Consider the following 21,017-nt stretch of genomic DNA (forward strand, 5'->3'; position numbering starts at 1 on the left):
TCAGTCGTTAAGCGTCTGCCTTCGGCTCAGGTCATGATCCCAGGGTCCTGGGATCGAGCCCCGCATCGGGCTCCGTGCTTGGCGGGAAGCCTGCTTCTGCCTCTCCTGCTCCCCCTGATTGTGTTCCCTCTCTCATTGTCTCTCTATCAAATAAATGAATAAAATCTTTTAAAAAATAAATAAATAAATAAAAATACCAAAACTAATCAGAACCATTTTGACCATGGTAGAACAAGAACAAGAACAAGAACAAGATGACTCTTTAATCATGTCTGAACACAGAACCAAGGACATCATATAAATAAACATATTCCTCTTCCAGCTAACATGTCTGATTACTCTCATTTCTGACAGCCCTACTTATTGCTACTTCTTGATAAAAATTACTAATACATGCCATCTCCTAATTCCTCCAATTCCCAAAAGATCCTAATCCAGCAAAGGTTTCCTTCTTCTTTGAATTCTACTAAAACCTAACTATGCTAAGTCATAATTATATAATAATCACCTCATAACTCTCTCTTACTACATCCTTTCGTTAGTAAATTCTTATTTTCTATGGCAAGTTAATAAATTTATCTGACTACAAGCATGTTCTTAGTGTTCTTTGACTGATGGACTTTAGCAAAACTAGAGTTTCCTCTAAGATTTGTCTGAAACACTTGCTGTTATGTTTGATAATAAATAGTGCATACATCTGAGACCCCTTGTACCTCTACAGGTTCAAAAGGAAAACCACCCTTCCCAAAACTTCAGGGGAATTTGCCTGGGTTCTGATGATTTCACTGAGACTATCAGAACTGGTCTTACTTTGTTTGCCCTAGCAAAATATAAAACCAATATTCCTTAAGAATGCAATTTCTATTTACAGGGCACCTGGGTGGCTCAGTCTGTTGAGCGTCTGACTTCGCCTCAGATTATGATCCGGGGGTCCTGGGATCTAGTCCCACATCGGGCTTCTTGCTTAGCGGAGAGTCTGCTTCTGCCTCTCCCTCTGCCCCTCTCCCCCAGCTCATGTTCTCTCTCACTCAAATAAATAAAATCTTAAAAAAATAAAAGAATGCAATCTCTATTTAAAGGAAATATTGACTTAAAGTGGACCTAAAATCTGTGTTATACTTGGATCTGTGTGTCATTGCTAAAAATTTCCCAATTCTTAGGACAAAAAGAGAAAAGTAGATATTGATAGTTTCAGACTTATCCTTGGTACTTCACTTCTCCCTTACCTCTACCAATCTGCCCATTCTTGTAGTGGAGCTAGGAGATACAAAAATTTTGCTGAAAATGGCTAGTTGGCAAGGTCATGAACGGATTTAGAAGTTAATGAAATTTTAAGGGGAAACAAACAAACAAAAAACCCTCTTTTTGGCATGGATGCTTATTAGTACTGTAAATAAAAGGGTTAGTGAACATGTAGTTGTCACATTCTTGCTAAAAGTAAAGCGAAAATGTTAAATTTGTAATACTTTATGTATGTTTATTCTTCCTTAAAATTCTTCCTTCTAAAAGCTTTAACTGAAAGAAAAAAAGAGGTTAACTGTGATTTTTTCTTTTTTTAATTATGGCTTTGGTTACTAGATTTCAAAATAAGAAAAGCAGGGCACGCAGATTTTGGCCTGATTCAGAGTCCTTAGAATGTGGTCATTAATTTAGAAGCTTATAAATTATATTAAAATAATATTTTGTATAATATTTGAGATATTAGATATTCAACATGGCAAATTAAAGTAAGTTAACAGTATTGATTCAAAGACAATTCTATTTTTCTACCTTGGTTTTACTATATAAAAATAACATAATCACCATATTCTACTACAACAAGATTAGGGTTAAATTATTTATGAACACTTTCCAAACTGTATTGATTTCAAATACGCTATAGTCAAATATGCTGTAATTGTTTTCTTATGTTTAATGTTTTAAAAACCATATAAATTTATGTTCAGTTATAGGGAATTGTAATAAAAGGATATTTTGAAAGAGTTTAAGCTTGTGAAATCTCATAATAATACAAATAATTAAAAAAATAAAGTGTTAGCGAAATTGTGTATATAGGTCTTTTTGTTGACTTTAAAATCTTAGACAAATGTTCAATTGAGTTAATTAAAATATAATCTTAGGATAGCTCTCCAATTTCTAAGTAAGAATAAGAAACAAATTAGTGACTGCTGAACCTAGTTGTAATTTATTCTTATTTAGTAGGAAGGCTATAAAACTTTATACAAATGCCTTTGAATATTATTATAATAATGCTTATTTTGCCACCTTGAAATTAAGTAATATGAAATGTTTGCTTATGAAAAAACAAGGTTTGTGTTTTCCCGTCTAGTTTTCTCTTGTGTTTGGATAAAACAAAGTAAATTGCTTTGGGTTAAAGATTTTAATTAATATGAATATTTGAAACTACACAGGTGTTAAAACCACAGGATACATTTGTTATAGGAAGTTATAAATATGTATACAAGAAAATTATCTCCTTATTGATGTAATAGTAATAATTTATTAAAACAGTAAATACATTATTAAATAATGTTGCCTTGTTTTAAATAATTGTTAAATATGTTGATAGATATAGTTGTTAGATAGTTATTTAAAATGCTGGAAGCTTTAAATTGATCATGTGTTTATATATATATAAATATACATATCTACATTGTATATGTGTGTGCATCAATTTATAGGTCTATGTGATTAATATTAGAAAAGGTAGCTTTTAAATCCTTTTCTGCAAATTGTTACTTGAATAATATCCCAGAAAAAAAAAGGAAAATGAGAATTTTAGTTTCTACTTTTCTAAAATAAGTAGTTACTTTTTGCCTACATAGTTTACTTTTTATCATCCAAATATTAACTTTCTATTCTTCTGGCATGTTCTTGAATCCATATGTTTAAAAGGTAAACTTTGCAAATAATTGTTTCTTATTACTGTGCTTATTTATTTCTTTTAGATATTTATGACTTAAGTGCGTATCTTGTCCCCTTTAAAATCTCCTCACTGTGCCTTTCCCAAATTCAAACTTCAGGTTCAGAATAATAAACTCTTTTGACATCTTTTATAACTAAACCAACTTTTGATTTCCTAGGATGACTAGGAAGAATTATGAAGGTTTGCTGATCCACCTGTTAAAAGAAAGTGTGTTAAAAATAATTATACTTGTTTATTGGGCTCCAAATTATATCCAAGGCAAAACTACTATGAAAGCCCTTTAGCTTACCAAACTTAAAACAACTGACAAATCAAAAGAGAAATGTAGTCTGCCGCATGTTAACTAATTACAATGTATTAAATAGAAATACATTCCAGTAATCGTGAACTTGGGTTAAAAGCACAAAGACTATAAAATCACTTTCTTCAAAAACATTTTATTTTTAGGTTTCCTTCTAGGCTAAATATTTTAGCCAGTCAGGAGCAACCATAATATATCATTAGGAAGAAGTTAAAGGGCAGAGAGATTTGTTAATGCTCTCGTTGTTTATTTGCCTTCCCATTATTAGTAACACCCTGAATTCAGCTAGTTTTCTCTTATCTGAATTAGAAAAAAAAATTATTGATTGTTTAACCTCATTTAGTGAGATGATCTTTGCCATTTGGAGATTCCCTGGACAACATGACTACCCAGTTAAATGAAAGCCAGAAAACAGTCTGTCATGCCAAAATTTGCAAAACTATTTGTCAGATGACATCAGTTGGAGGATTCACACAAAACACAGATTTTTGAGTAAAAGTTTTCTTTTTTTTAAGATTTTGTTTATTTACTCAGGGGAGGGGAGGAGCAGAGGGAGAAGGACAAGTAGACTCCCCACTGAGCACGGAGCCCGACTTGGGGCTCCCTCTCGTGACTCTGAGATCACCACCTGAGCTGAAACCAAGAGTCCGTCGCTTAACTGACTGAGCCACTCAGGCACCCCAAAAGTTTTCTTTTTTATGGTCAGCGTTATGTAGATCTGAGAGAGGGATACCAGCACTTATATTAGATGCTTCTGATTCACAGCACCATTAATTGTGAAGAGAAAAAGGGCCAACTCACCCAGGAATTAGTCTGTAGACAGTGGTAGTGTGAGCAGAAGTGAGAATAAACAATTTTTTTAACCTGGTATTTATAAAAACAGTCTCTAAATAGCCACATCCATTTTGTAAGGATCTTATTAATCCAAAATTTTTGTTTGGTTTTGTTTTTGAGGATCAACTATATTCCTTAACACGCAAATGAGCTCTATTCTTCCTTCTGGATTTCTTGTATGACTAATTTTTCGATTTATCAGTCTATCTTCTACATCGCTCTCCTATTTTCCTTCTTTTTGGTTATCCATATTACATTCTGGGAAATTTTTCTGGTTCAGTATTTTAGCACATTAATTATCATCAATGAGGTCCCCATGAATACTAACTAACCTAACAGTTACATTATATATTCTAACTACTTTTTAATTTTAATAAATATATTTTTATTTCTCAGATTTTCAGCTCATTCCTTTTCAAAGTAACTTTTTAAAATTTAAATTTGAAGGCAAATTTGTTTCATTCAAAGCCTCGTGCCATTGTTTTTCATGAGCTCCCCAAATTCATTTCTCTCTCTCTCCTTCTTGTTCATTAGGCTCCAGCCCTAGTTTGTCCCTTTATTTCCTTAACACACCAAGCTTGCTTCTGACTCAGGGCTGCTTCAATCCCCACTCCTTTACATGAAGTCTACAATATGTCATGTGAATGACTTATCTGTTATTTGGATTTCTTTTCTTTCTTTTTTAAAAAGATTTTATTTATTATTTGAGACACAGAGAGAGAGACCAAACAAGTGGTGGGGAGGGGCAGAGGGAGAGGAAGAAGCAGACTCCCCACTGAGCAGAGAGCCTGATGTGGGACTCAATCCCAGGACCCTGAGATCATGACCTGAGCTGAAGGCAGATGCTTAAATGACTGAGCCATCCAGGCACTCTTGTTATTTGGATTTCAACTCAAATGTCACCTCAGAGAGGCTTCTTCTCCTTCTCTGTTTTTCTATCTTATTAACCTATTTGGTTATCTTTCTAGAACTTCTCAAGATACAAAATTATGCTCTTTATTATTTGCATATTTTATTAGTCCTCAAAGTACATCAGCTCCTCAAGGGACATCAGCTCCAGGAGAAACAGGGCTTGTTTGGTGGGCTCATTCTTGAGCCCAACATGCCTCGATCTTTGTCCAGGACATAGAGTGTATTCAGTAAGCATCTTTTAACTGCATGCATGGATTATGACAGGGAGTTAGAGAGAATGTGTCATAGACATTGAAATCAAATTCTTGTGTCATAGAATTTGAAAACTATGATGGAAGTTCTGAAAATATATTTTATTAAAATTAAAAGCCAAAGTATTGTAAAGACTGAATATAAGATGGTACATAAAAATTGCTAAGAAAAGGACTCGATTAACAAAATAAAAAGACAACCTATGGAATGGGAAAAAATATTTGCAAACCATATAGCTGGTAAGGGGTTAATATCCAAACTATATAAGGAACTCATAAAACTCATAGCAAAAAAAATAAATAAATAAAATAAAAATAAAAATAAATTTTAATCCATTTAAAAATTGGGTAAAGAACATGAATAGACATTTTTCCAAAGAAGATGAAAGGTGTGAAAGGTACAAATTTTCATTTATAAGAGAAAAAAGTATTAGAGATACAATATACAACATTACTACAGTGATCACAACTTCATGGTACATTTGAAAGTTAGAAAGGAAATCCTAAGAGTTCTCATCACAAGAAAAAAAACAGTCTTTTCTTTTTTTGGGGGCTATCTATATGAGATGATGAATATTAAGTAAGCTTATTGGGGTAATCATTTTATAATGTATGTAAATTGAATCATTATGCTGTGTACCTTAAACATACATAGTTCTGTACGTCAATTAAACCTCAATAAAATATTTTTCAACAATATGTGTTCTAGTAATAACATTTATAAGACTGAAATATAATTGTTAATAGAATAAAGAATAATGAATAGAATGAAGAATAACATTTATATAGAGTAAGAGAACTCACCAGTAAAGTCTACATGGAACATATTTTGGAATCAGTGGTGAATTATTCATGGTGCTTATTGTATGTTTTCCTGAAAAAATTTAAACAGAAAATTCATAACTCTCTTCAATCTATGGAATCCTTTATTTCATTCAAATATATCATTATTATTCTTCCCATTTTACAAAAAAAAATGAGGTATTATCAGGATGAGTAAGCTCATATTGAGAAAGTATTGAGAAAGATGATCAAATAAGGTCTGAAATTCATGTATGAGAGTCTTTTATTTTCTGATATTGTCAACAAAGTCACCTTTCAAAATGAGTAGGTGTGTTCCCCCCACCTCTTTAATTAACATGTAGCCTACTAGATAGAAAAGGAAAGAAAGAAAGAAAGAAAGAAAGAAAGAAAGAAAGAAAGAAAGAAAGAAAGAAAGAAAGAGAGGGGACTAATGTAGATGTTTAAGTGCAAGATATAATTCAAGATGTATATGAAATATGCATTCTAATCAAAGTATAATAATAAGACTGAAATAAGATTAAAGTACAGGCAAAAGCAATTAAGTGTTGATGTATAAAAATATTGACATTTATCTTGACCTTGTTATATTTATATCATTTTGAAGAGTATTATTTGTATATAACTATAAGAAACATATGGTTATGATCCAAAATTCAAATAATTACAATTTCAAAAATCCTTTTACATTGACCTTCCTTCAACATTTCGGTGAGTATATAAGCAATTGTGTTGCAACTTGGTGAATAAATGCATTCCCAAAAATAAATTTTGGAGAAATTTAAAGATATTTAAAAAGAAACTATGAACAGTTTCTAAGATTATTTGGTAAGGCTAGTGATAATTCAGGGCACATTTTTCTAAGAATGATTACCAGCAAGGTTTGTGTTTTTATTTAAGAGTCCTGAATAAATGTTTTTTAAGTATGCTTATTTTCCTTTAAGCCTCATTTTCTACATAAGAGTAATTTTGCAGTAATGTTACAGTAACTTACCTAATTCTCTAATCTTAAGGCTTATGTTTTTGGTGTAATATTATTTACACTTTCTTAGCCTGAAAAGACATTGGAGGTTAGTGAAGTTCAACAATTAAGGCCCAAATCCTAATATTAACTTTTGTTCCGTTGCCAGAATAATTAATGCTTGCCTTGACTTGTCTGTGTCTACTATTCTTCAAAGTCAAACACTATAAAGATTGCAACAGTCTGTCACTCATTAACACCTTTGAAAACTCTAGTGCACTATGTGTGCTTGTATTCACTTCACTGTACCTACTAACCTGATCGAATTCTTAAGTGTGCTAATTATTATTATGAAATGGGAAATTTAGCATTTCATGTTATAACCAATGAGATTGGAAGCAGTGGAATCAGAGTTTGGTGAAAAAATTAAACCCTTATCTTTCTCTTGTATGGTCTTAGATGTCATAGGACTTCTAATGTGCAAGAATCATCTCCTCAGCATGTTCAATACATCTGTCTCATCAGTTGTACACAGTGGTTGCAAAGATTAAGATATTCAAATACTCAAAATCTATAAAAGGTAACAGAGTAGTGTTTATTTTACCCTCTTAGTAACTAAATTTATTCATCAGTAATTAAGTATTTTGCACCTTAAAAATGTGCATTTTACAGTAATGAGAAGAAGAATAACCTCTTATTCATAATCAGTAAGTAACAAGCTATATATAAATGTGTGTATATTCATATATGGCATATATAGGCCAATATGCATACACGTGTATGTCAATGAACTTTGTATCTCCATATATACAACATAAAGATGCATATATATATATATATACACACACACATAGATTGATAGAAATAGAGATCTTTGCATATCTACATCAATATGGGTTTATAAAATGAATACTTTAAAAACAATGGACTGAGATATGGTCATATGGAAAAAAATACATCGATCCCTTTCTTGTATCATAAAAATTAATATAAACAGATTTTATACCTAAGCATTATTTCGGGATGTGAATGTTAATAGACCTCTGGATAAAAATATAGATGAATATTTCTATGATTGTTAGGCAGGGAAAGAATATTTAAGAGGAACCCAAAGCACTATTTATTTAAAAAATGATAAATTGGACTTAATTAAAATGAAGAATCCATGTACCGCCAAAGATACCCTCAAGAGAGCAAGTAAGCAAACCACCTTTAAGTGGAAAAAAAATGTATATATCTTATATCTACAAGGCATGTTCAAATCAACAAGTAAATAAAAGAAAATCCAAGAGATAAATTCTTCAGACTTGAACAGGTACTGCATGAAAGATGACACGCAAACTGTAAACAGGATAACCTCCTTAACCACATTCATCACCAGATAAATACAAATTAAAACAATATGCTACCACTCTATGCCCACAGAAGAACTGAAATCAAGAGATGATAGCATATGGTGCTATCAATAAAGAACTAAAACACTTCCATATTCTGTTGATGAGATCACAATTTCATAGAAACATTTGAGAAAACCAGCCTTATCTGCTAACGCTGAAAATACATGTTTTATGGCCCAACAATTCCCTTTTAGGAATATACTCCACAGAAATGTGTACATAAGTTCACCAAAGACATGTGCAAGGAGGTTCACAGCAGGACAAATTATTAAAACCATATGCTAGGACCAACCCAAATATCCATCTACAACAGAATGGATAGACAAATGTTGGTACATTCATACAGCAGAATACTATGGAGCAATGTACATTAACAAGCTACTATTAAACACAACAAATTGGAAAATTTCCAAACAAATGTTGAGTGAAACAAATGTGACACAAAAAAGGACATATTTTATGATTTCATTACATAAAGTTCAAAACAGGAAGGTGAAAAATAAAAAACTTAACCAAATAATAGAAGTCAGCATAGTGGTTATTTCGGTGGCATTTGCATCTGAGACAGCACATGAGGGGAAGTCTGTAGCGGTGGTATAGTTTCATTTACAAAAATATTGGAAAATTGGATCATGGTTACATACTTGTGGTTATATTGCAAAAATTAATTAAGCTGCAAACTTCACAGGATTCCTAAAAAATGTTTTACTTTAATAAAATAATTCTCAAAAACTTGTACACTTTTGAGGAATCAGTTGCTCGAAACACATTTATAATAAGTTAGGTCCTAAGAAAGGAACCTCCTCCTCTCTTTCAGATGACTGATCTAATTACAAAGAAAATTCGAACTGAATTTCCCTGTAAAACATCAGTAACACAATGTCCATGATTTTCATTTACCTGTTAATTAAGAGTTGGCATCAAAATGTTCATTATTCTAGGCTTCTGATATCTTGTTCTGGTCTAAATAGTTCTAGAAAACTTTTTCTGAACAAAAACTGATTTTTAGTCAGTTTCATGTTTTGTTTTATTTTTGAATTATGTATTTTGTTGCATTTATTATATCATTATTAGAATAGTATGTATTTATTATAGGCAATTCTGAAAATATAGAAAAGCATAAATATCAACATCATATATTAATCTATTATATCCATCTTATAATTTAACATTTTTATATAATACAAAAATACACTTATATGCAAACATAAGGAGATTAATAAAACTGAAAGTATACTCAATGCATCATATCACCTATTTTGTTTATTTAAGTTATATTAAGAGTATTTTTCCCTATCATTATTTCCTAAATCTGATTTTTGTCAGCTGTTTACAATAGTCTCAACTGACTATATTACAAATTATTTATACAATTACCATTGCTGCATATTTACACCAATTCTTTTTTTTTTAAAGATTTTATTTATTTATTTGAGAGAGAGAGAACGAGAGGTAGAGAGCACGAGAGGGAAGAGGGTCAGAAGGAGAGGCAGATTCCCTGCCGAGCAGGGAGCCCGGCGCGGGACTCGATCCCGGTACTCCAGGATCATGACCTGAGCCGAAGGCAGTCGCTTAACCAACTGAGCCACCCAGGCGTCCCTACACCAATTCTTGATATAAAATCTCCTTGTTTTCTTCCCCCCCCCCCCCCGCAGAATCCTTTGTAGATTTCTTTTCACGTCCCCATCCTCCTATAATGTGAATGTCCGAGGCTCAGACTTTTTCTCATGATTTCAAATATAATCATATTATATACTGTAATTTGCTTCTCTATTTTCTTATTTCTGTTTCATCAGTGGTTGAGCAGGCATGATTCAAATTAAACGCTTTGGAGGGGGGTGGGGGGATGGGTTAGCCTGGTGATGGGTATTTGAATGGATCACTGGGTGTTGTGTTATACACAAACAATGAATCATGGAACACTGCACCAAAAACTAATGATGTAATATATGGTGATTAACATAACAATAAAAAATTTAAAAAAAAACTAATGATATAATGTATGGTGATTAACATAACATAATAAAATAAAATAAAAAAATAAAAGGCAGATAGCAAATGAAAAAAAGTTAAAGGCTTTTCCTGAAATACCGATTATGGGAAAAGTCTAGAAATAGTTGGACTATGATACTATAATCCCTTTCTCTCAGTCTGTCTCTCCTCTTCTCCACCATGTAGATATACACACATGGACACATTTAGGGTTTTTTCCTGGCACATCCCGTGCCCTTTATCTTCATAATTTTTAAATTATTACCATACTGTTTCAATCATTATGTTTTTTATGTTAAATATTTAATAGTGCAAGTCTGCCTATATAATTCTAATTTTCTAAAAAAACACCACATTTTCAAAAAAAACACAACACACATTTTCACCTGGAAATTTATTTTAACAAGTTTTAAAAAGATTATAATTTTGATAAAGTTATAAATTCATTTACAGAGAATTGCCTTTGACTCTGTCAGGGTTGCAACAGGAAGTGGATGGGCATGGTAAAAAAAAATAAAAGAAGATAGTGTGAAGAATTTTTACATTTTAAGGGTTACATATAGAAGAGTGGGTGCTTGGAAGTGGAAGTAGTAAGGCTTGCCATTCTCAGGCCACAGGAGAGAAGTGAGCTGCATCTAGTTAGGGTTCACAGCCAACTTAAGGTGATTATGCTGGGAAGGGTCAAGGCAATCCATACCGACATTCTACTTGCCCCGCCACCTTCTTGCTAGCACTTCTCATTGTCCAAACCTAACCAGAAATCACTGGGTAAGAAAGCCCTGCTTTCTTATGTAATATGTAGTCCATGTTCTGGTTCCCCTCATAAAGGGAAAAGGGCAAGAGGAAGGTGGATCTTAAGGAGCAAACACAAGAAAACAGACATGGCTTTTTTGGAAATACAATTAATACAATGAATATCATTTATCTAATCATCTACATCTTTAATATCTGGTCTCTAATACCCTTTAGAACACTTGAAAAATATTAATCATGTCTTGCTTCAACAATTTTCTTGCAAATTAACTTCAATATAGTTACAGTTGTGGTATATTTATGAATATTATATTATACATTCTATCTGGTAATTAGTGATAAAATGATACACTAAATTTGTTCTTGGACATCTAATGAAATGTCATGCAAATTCCAAGGTTTTTGTGTACTTGTTTGTTTTGTTTGGCAGGTGATTTTTCTTTGTTAGTTAATGGTGTGGGTGACTGTTATTAATTGAACACTTGAGCCCTTCTAGGGATATTTACCTTTAGAAATAACTGTCCAGTTATTTTTATAGGACTAGGGCTGGTATCTCCTACTCCTCCATCTTGCTGCCATTCTTCTTTTTATAATAAATTTCTACGCAATTGCTTTTCTCATTCTTTTGATCTCATTCTCATTCTTTTGACAGGTAATTTTTTTAGAACAGAATTTTACATAAAGATGTTTAATTATTTGTAATAAAAATATCATCATTTTAAAAAGAAGATATAAGTATCTTCTGTACCTGTAATAATATCAACACTATTTTCCCAAATATTTTTTATGTTTTCTTTCTTTATTTTTTAATACTGGTGTGACATGTGAGTATATAATTTTAGTCATATTAGAAACAGATTTGTAAGTGATACATAGTGCCTCTAATTTTTTTCTTAATAGTATTAATTTCAGCTAAAATTCTTACTAAATATTTTATAATATTATTTTAGGCTTTTTGCTATTCCAGTTTTAAAAGTCTGAGAGAGATTTTTCTCTTATTGTCATTCATCCTACCTCATAATCTAATAATTTAAAACTAGCATGCATTTCTATTAATGGTTATGTTCACACTACATACAATTTAAGTTAATATTCTTTTTTTCCTTTGATTTCTAAATTTTAATACATGGTAATATTGATTGTGGTACTAGAAGTTCTCTTTTTCTTTATAAAATTAATTTATAAATTTTGTCTTATTTATATCACATGGTCAGTGAACAAGTCTACATGATTTCTCCTAAATAAATTATATGAAAGCATACTTTATACTCTATTTCATTTTTCCAGCAAGTGATTGAAAATAAATATTCATTCTCAGAAAGGAAGTATGATATATAGCTATAATGTTATTCAGATCCCCTACATTTTGTACTTTAATTATCTAACTCATAACTGATTTAAAGAAAATATTAGTGCTATGCGATAAAGTTTCACTTTCATAATTTTTGTAAATTTTTCTTTTATTTATTAGAGTTTTTTTGTTTATTATGAATTATACAATACAGCTAAAATTGTTGCTCTATATTTTATTTTGGTGAATGTTACATATCTTCAGTAAAGAATGAAACTCATTTTGTGGCTTTCTGTGTTTCCTATTTATATTCTACATCAATATGTATATCGTAAATGTTGCCAAAACTTCTTTCTTTTTATTTGCATTTTCTTGATGTTCTTCAAACTTCTTTTGCTTTAACTTATGAGTCACGTATTTTTCAATTTGTTTCCTATCATCTATAAATAGTTGTACCTTTTTCATCTCCTTGTAATTAAAAAAAAAGAACTAAAGTGAGATTTTTGTTTATGAAGGCAAGAAATTAAATCTCTACTTCAAGACTGAAGATTGAATATGTTTACCAAAACTTCCCCCTAAATTCTCTGAAATACCAGACTATAATAATAAGAAAATAAGAAAATTAATAAATTCATAATGATGCCAGAGCATCCTAATTACAGCACTGATGGAACTGAAACTGATAGAAAATTTAGTTGAGATTTGATGGAAAAACAATGCCGAGTAGACAAATCTCCCACCATTAAAACCATCTTTGGACATCATTCTTCCGATTAGAGATACAGGGAAACTCCCCTCCTATCAACAGACTAAAATGAACAGAAATCATTGTGGGAAACTAACTGTTCCTTAGGTTATTAATTATAAAGCACATGTGTGTAGAAAATTTTCTCCTTCCCTGCATTTAGAGTACCTGCCTTTAGAAAGATTTTGCTACTAAATGAAGCCCTCACCTCTAATTCAGGATAATTTCATTGAAAGCAAAAGAAATAATAACTGCTAATGATTTTGCATTGCTTAGGTATTTCCAGGCGCTATGCTTAAGAGCTTTACATAATGAGGAATCCCAGAGGTTAGAAAAGAAAAAGTAGACAGATGTGAACACATATAATTCTGTCAGTGGAATAGCATATTCAGAATTAATGCTTATGTTACATATTGGCAAAACATATCTGCAACTTATGCAACAGGATATAGATTTGTAACTATAATTTAAAATGAATTCCAAAACACCAATAAAGAAAAGCCATCATCCCCAAATAAAATACAAGTAGCAACAAAGTAGGAATACAAATGGCTAACAAACTCATGAAAATTGGTTAACATCTCACCACAATCAGGATAATAGAAAAATGTGCTATTTTCACTAAAAAAGACTGGCCACGTTTTTTTTAAAGTTTGATAATACCTAGTAAAAGTGATAACCTAGTAGGTAACTTTCTTACACTGATGGTAAGAAGGTGAATTCTTGTTCTAGGTGTCACACTGAGTAAAATCGATACATTTACAAATACAAATTATGTTTATGCCATAGGAAACAAAGCAATCTGCACGAATTTCCAGTTACCTTGGACCTTTCTTATTTTACCCATCCAAAACCCAAATACTATACTGATAGTTTAAATGATTTTTTAAAAAAGGCTTAAAACTCATTCAAGCTATATTTTTAAGTTGCCATGGACCAGAAACAGAACAGAAGGACCCAGATTGTTAGAACTGATACCACAGCCTGCCGAGACCTGGCCCCAGTGATGAGCCCCAGAGGCAACTGGGACACAACTCTAGACCACGAACAGGAAACCAAATCCCAAACACCCCAAATATGCTCATTTGTGTGGCAGATTTAGAGGCAAAAGTCGCACTCTTTCCTTTTTTTATCTAAAAAAAATAAATAAATAAATAAAAACAACTCATGATGTTCTACTCACAAATAAAGTTTATAATTATGACTCAAGTATGTATTTGACTTGTCATTATTTGTAACTAATATGTGACTTTGACTCTCAGCTCCCACCTTTCTAAATTGGGCTTTCTACAACACCAACCACACCAAGTTTTCATATGGAAAAACACAGATGCCAGTGAAGGTGACTATCCCAGAGCCACCACACCATGGGTGCAGCATAAAGATCGATTGTAATCATGAATCTGAAATTAAACAGGCAAGAAACAAAGTGATTTTGAAGTTGCCTTTATATTTGTTTTTTAATTGGCTGATGGGCAAATGATATAATCACAGATTCCTAAACAAAATATTTGGACAGATAATATATACATATAAATATCTATACATAAATGTACATGATCCTTTAACATTTAATACACTGCCACTAACATAATTCCAATTCCAATAATATGGCAAACTATAAAATCTGAAAGAATTTAGTGCAACAAAATTCCCAAATTCCTCAAATTCTGAGCTCATAAGAAAGTAACAGAACTCCCTCCTTTGGGGGGGGTGGAGGCACTGCAAGGAAGCCAGAAATCGTTAGACAATTAAGTACACTTAATCTCTCAAAACCAGTTGAATTACATTTGGATTTTTAAACAGAGAACACCCAGCTAACGGCTGTTAGACAAATCTGATGGAATAATTAAAACTGAATTTTTATTTAAGAGGCTTAGCAATTGTGCTCCAAAAAATATCCTAGGTGATTACCCTTTTTCAAATACTGCATATTAGAAAATCAGCAATTTTTGCTGTTTTTGAAAGGAGACTCAAACAAATTACTGCACCACCACACCATGCATCTTATCATCTGCCTATTTTAATAGTAATTACCACATAAGCAGAAGTGATTTGAATACCAATATAGATAGGTTATATTATGCTGCAGCTACAAGTAATTCCACAGTTGAAGCGTTTTAAGCCACTCATATAAAAGACCTATCTGTCCATCTCTGGGTAGCACAGGACTTCTGCTCATTTAGGGATGCCACAGGCAGTGGAATGGACTTCAAAAACCAACATCAGAACAGTGTCCATCCATTTCCAATCTTAACTTCCTCCTATATACAATGGTGGGAGCACCTCATTTATCTTCTTCCTAGAATTGTCAGAATCTTACTGCAGCAACACATGACAAACCACTTTATAAACTATAAACCACTATTTAATTGTAAAGTATAATTTTAAAATAGATAACTTCAAGTTTAGGCTCTATTCCTGGAAACATGAGACATATTTCTTTATAGATCAAACCTCAACAACAGAAGCTTGAAAAAATCTTTTTTATCTAATATGAATATAACATTGACTCCTGAAAGCAGATATGTACCTTGATTTTCCAAGTAATATCTACCATTTTCTTAGTTTTCTGTGGATTTTTATACAGTTTCTATAAATAGTTTCACATAATATTACTAACAGTGTTATTTTCAGAATACATTCTGAGAGCATATGAGCCAGTGGGAAATAAACACAAAAATCTTAGGGTATATATGTAATATTTTTTTCTGGAAAAACAATTGTTTTCTAAGGGAATGAACTAGAGATTGCACATTTTGACTAAAATTTTCCATATTCTTTTTCTGCTCTTAACATCTCTAGTACAGTTTATTTCTATTGAAGAGGGAAATTCAAATCCAGTAATGAATTATCAAGCGATCAAGTTTCTTTTTAATAATGCTCATAATGAGCTCTGTCACTGAGTTTGAAACCTCAGACTAAATGTGATCCATTCAGACAAAGTGTAATCTATACCATTTTGCTTAGAAAAAGAAATCAGTCACACATAATATTGGCTCCCATTTAAAGAGACGCTCATGTCTAGCCCTTTCTCAGTATTTTTCTATTTCAACTAAATTAAGAACTTGTGACTTCTACCCTATGTTTACTTATCAAATTTTTTCTAAATGGTCTCCTTTGTTGTAAACTAAACTTCTTCACCTTAATGCTGCAGTGGGATGAATTTCACAGGCTCAATTGAAATGTCTTTAGGATTACAAGAAACTGAGATCAAGATCACCCATACACAACCGACAGAATGAGAGAAGATATTTGCAAATGCCATATCAGATAAAGGGCTAGTATCCAAAATCTATAAAGAACTTCTTAAACTCAACACCCAAAGAACAACTGATCCAATCAAGAAATGGGCAGAAGGCACGAACAGACATTTTTCCAAAGAAGACATCCAAATGGCCAACAGACACATGAAAAAGTGCTCAGCATCGCTCGGCATCAAGGAAATCCAAATCAAAACCTCAATGAGATATCACCTCACACCAGTCAGAATGGCTAAAATTAACAAGTCAGGAAACAACAGATGTTGGCGGGGATGCAGAGAAAGGGGAACCCTCCTACACTGTTGGTGGGAATGCAAGCTGGTGCAGCCACTCTGGAAAACAGGATGGAGGTTCCTCAAACAGTTGAAAATAGAGCTACCATACGACCCAGCAATTGCACTACTGGGTATTAACCCCAAAGATACAAATGTAGGGATCCGAAGGGGTACGTGCACTCCGATGTTTATAGCAGCAATGTCCTCAATAGCCAGACTGTGGAAAGAGCCAAGATGTGCATTGACAGATGAATGGATAAAGAAGATGTGATATATATATATATATATATGTATATATATATATATATATATATATATACATATATATATATATGAATATTATGCAGCCATCAAAAGGAATGAAATCTTGCCATTTGCAATGACGTAGATAGAACTGGAGGGTATTATGCTGAGCGAAATAAGTCAATCAGATAAAGACATGTATCATATGACTTCACTGATATGAGGAATTCTTAATCTCAGGAAACAAAGTGAGGGTTGCTGGAGTGGTGGGGGGTGGGAGGGATGGGGTGGCTGGGTGATGGACATTGGGGAGGGTATGTGCTATGGTGAGTGCTGTGAATTGTTAAGACTGTTGAATCACAGACCTGTACCTCTGAAACAAATAACACATTATATGTTAAAAAAAAAAAGAAGATAGCGGGAAGGGAAAATGAAGGGGGGAAATCGGAGGGGGAGACAAACCATGAGAGACTATGGACTCTGAAAAACAAACTGAGGGTTCTAGAGGGGAGGGGGGAGAGGGATGGGTTAGCCTGGTGATGGGTATTAAGGAGGGCACATTCTGCATGGAGCACTGGGTGTTATACGCAAACAAGGAATCATGGAACACTACATCAAAAACTAATGATGTAATGTATGGTGATTAACATAACATAATAAAAAAAAAGATCACACCATACTCATATTGGTAGACATTGCACTTCCATTTTTTTATCGATAATATGTGTCTTTAACAAAGGGTTTTGGCTAGATGAAAATCATCTTTCTCTAAATAAATGTACTATACATAGGCATTCATTATCTTAGATCAAATGGGTTTAATATTTTATTAGTATATTTTAATAATTGAATGATGACTGTCAACATTAACACTACCATTCATCCAAGTAGCTTGGAAAAGAAAAAAATAAACCCATCCAAATAAATTAATAAGGATAGGCTCCTCAGATTAAAAAAAGAAAAACAGACAGGAAACAAATATAAGATACATTTAGAAAAGTAATACAAAGGCTGTTTTTTTTTAAGTCCAAATTAGAAAAAAAGTCCAGATTAAAAGGATACTTAGCCAAGACTACTTTTAAAAATGTTTTAAATAGAGAATAATAATAAAAATAATAATAGTAATACATAAATAGTACAAACAAAATAATGAAAGAAGGAACTACAATTGTGATTGCAATTTTAAAAGCTTAGATTAAAATATTTTCTTTGAAATGCAAATTATCATAAGGTACTAAAGGAAAGGTAGAAAAATTGATAGATCAATAACTAGGAAGGATATTCTAAGAGTGATTAAACACCTATACCTAAAAGCAGACTCAGAGGTTTTTATCGATCTATTATAAAATACATTTCATAAAAAAGATAAATCTTATGACAATGAAGCTGTTCCAAACTAAGAGTAAGATGGAGGCTAAAACTAAATAAATGATAGTCATAAAACTACTCTAGATTATTACATATCAGTCTAATCTGTGGAATATCAAATGAAATACTGAGAAAACAAATATAGGAGAGTTTTAAGATGACCAAACATATTTTATTCTAGGCATTCAAGGATAGTTCGGTTTTACTGAGTACACTACTCAATCCATAGTTATAAAAATTTATACAAGTACAGAGGCGCCTGGGTGTTTCAGTTGGTTAAGCATTGCCTTAGGCTTGGGTTGTGGTCCCAGGGTCCTGGGATGAAACCCCATGCATAGCTTCTGGCTCCCTGCTCAGCAGGGAGTCTATTTCTCCCTCTCCCTTTGCCCCTCCCATCTGCTCTTGTGTTCTTTCGCTCTCTCTCAAATAAATGAATAAAATCTCTAAAAATGTTTATACAAGTAAATAAATCCGAGTGAGAAACCAGAGAAACAAGAAGAAAATGAGATTTGTGGGTATTAGATACTAGGATTATCATTAGATATTAGATATTGGGATTATTAGATATTAGATATTGGGGTGATCATTTCAGATAATAAATTAAAAATGAATAAAATGATAGAGCAATACAAAGGGAAATAGAAACCATAAGGAAGAATATTTGTGAAAAAAATCAAAATTAGATTTCCACAATTAAAATTATTCTAAAAGAAATAAAACTATAATTATTAAAATTTAAAATCCCATTCTTTTTTAAAATGGCAGCTTAGAAATAGCTAAAAACAAATCAGTGATATTTAATATCTACCTAAATATATTACCCAGCCTGCAGCACACAAAGACAAATATATAGAAAACATGTGAGACTTGATTTTCTTCTCGGGGACTTACAGAGGGGGGGAAATGCATCCAACCACATAAAAGTCAGACAAACTGCAAATTCATAACCATTCATGAATCCACAGAGAACTTAGATTGTGAGACAACCAAATCATCTCCTATGCCAGAGGAGAGAGCGGTACCTTGTGGAGAGATGGGATCTGAGCACTTGCTTTTCTTGAGCAGACAAAGTAAGATGCAAGTACAAAGAACCAAGCTGGAATAGGAGACCCATGGCTGGAGGCTGAGTGCATGAGAGCAGAATGCAGAGAACAGAAAGATTCTGAGGATCACAGACACTAGGAGGGTGGTTTATAACCTTTTGAAGCCTCGTTTTCCACAAATGCTACCTAATACACATACAGACTCCTGGAAAGAGTATCTGGAAAGCTTTGCTTGTGGCACAAGTTTTGGGCAGGATAGGAACAGCCACTGTGGGAGCCTCACAAAACTCCAATCTACCTCTTCTGTCTTCATGTATTAGTTCACTCATGCTGCAATAACAAAATACCCTAGGCTGGGTGGCTTAAACGATATACATTTACTTGCTCACAGTTCTGGAGGCTGGAAGTCCAGGACTAAAGTATTGTTGGCACAGTAGTATTCATTCTGAAGCCTTCCTCCTTGACTTGCAGATGGCCAATTTCTCGCTGTGTCCTCACATGGCCGCTCCTCTGAGCATGCATACAGAACTCAAAGGTATTTCTTCCTCTTATAAAGACACTAGTCCTGTAGGATTAAGGCCCCACCCTTACAACCTTGTCCTCCTAACTACAAATACAGTAACCCTGGGGCTTAGGCTTCAAACTGCAGGGGACGCAAGACACAATTTAGTCTATAAAACTCTCCTGCGAAACAAAAGTCTTGATGGGTGGGGCAAGAGGCAAGGAACACTGCCACTTTTAGGGCACAATGAAAGCTGATCATGGCTAAGAGAAGTGAACAAAATAAAACTGTCCATCACTAGTGGTACGGCAGGGATTCCTGCTGGGATCAGAACTACCATGTGGAAGAAGGGCAGGAACACTTGAGAAAGCCATATCCCTAGGCCAAAGGACCTGTCTCAATCAGGCTTAACCAGTGGCTTAATCAGAACAACACATAACACCTTCCACACCTCCGCTACCAAGCTAATAGACTTTCAGTAAATGGAACAGTGGAATACCGCTGTGATATCTGTAAGGGGCTGACTCTCTCTGAGGTTCAGTGCAAAAGGAAGACATATGTGAGCTTGCAGGGAACACTGAGAAATAGTTAGTAATCCTGTCTTCACACCAAATACATGGTATCACTAAAGGGGTTTGAAAACTGTAGTGTACTGGGGGTAATCCTAGTGACAACAAACCCGGAGCCAAGCTCAGCTGTTGACTAGATTAACACAAACCACCATATTGTAAGACTTGCAGGAAGAAAGGTATGCCAATTTCTAAGAATAAAAATTGTGTGTTTTAGTCTGTGCTGTCTTACAGGACAGAATCAGCTTTCAGACAACATCATGAACTCCAAAAAAAGACGATCCAATGCAACACATCTCCAAAAGAGAAAACAATCAACGAATCAAGTGGAGATATGACACAGATGTTGGCACGATAGGATAGGAAACTTAAAATGCTATAATTAATATGTAAAGACCCTAATGGAAAAAAGCATGCAAAATCACTTGAGTAATTTCAACAGAGATGCAAACTACAAGAATGAAATGGAACACTAGAAATGTTAACATAGGGAAAGAGATAAAGAATTCATAGTAAAATAAAGACAGACATGATATAAAGGAGGGAAGAATCAGTGAACTTGAAAAGAAGTTGTAGAAATTAGCCTGACA

The sequence above is a fragment of the Zalophus californianus genome, chromosome 2, assembly GCF_009762305.2.
Source record: "Zalophus californianus isolate mZalCal1 chromosome 2, mZalCal1.pri.v2, whole genome shotgun sequence".
NCBI lineage: Eukaryota > Metazoa > Chordata > Mammalia > Carnivora > Otariidae > Zalophus > Zalophus californianus.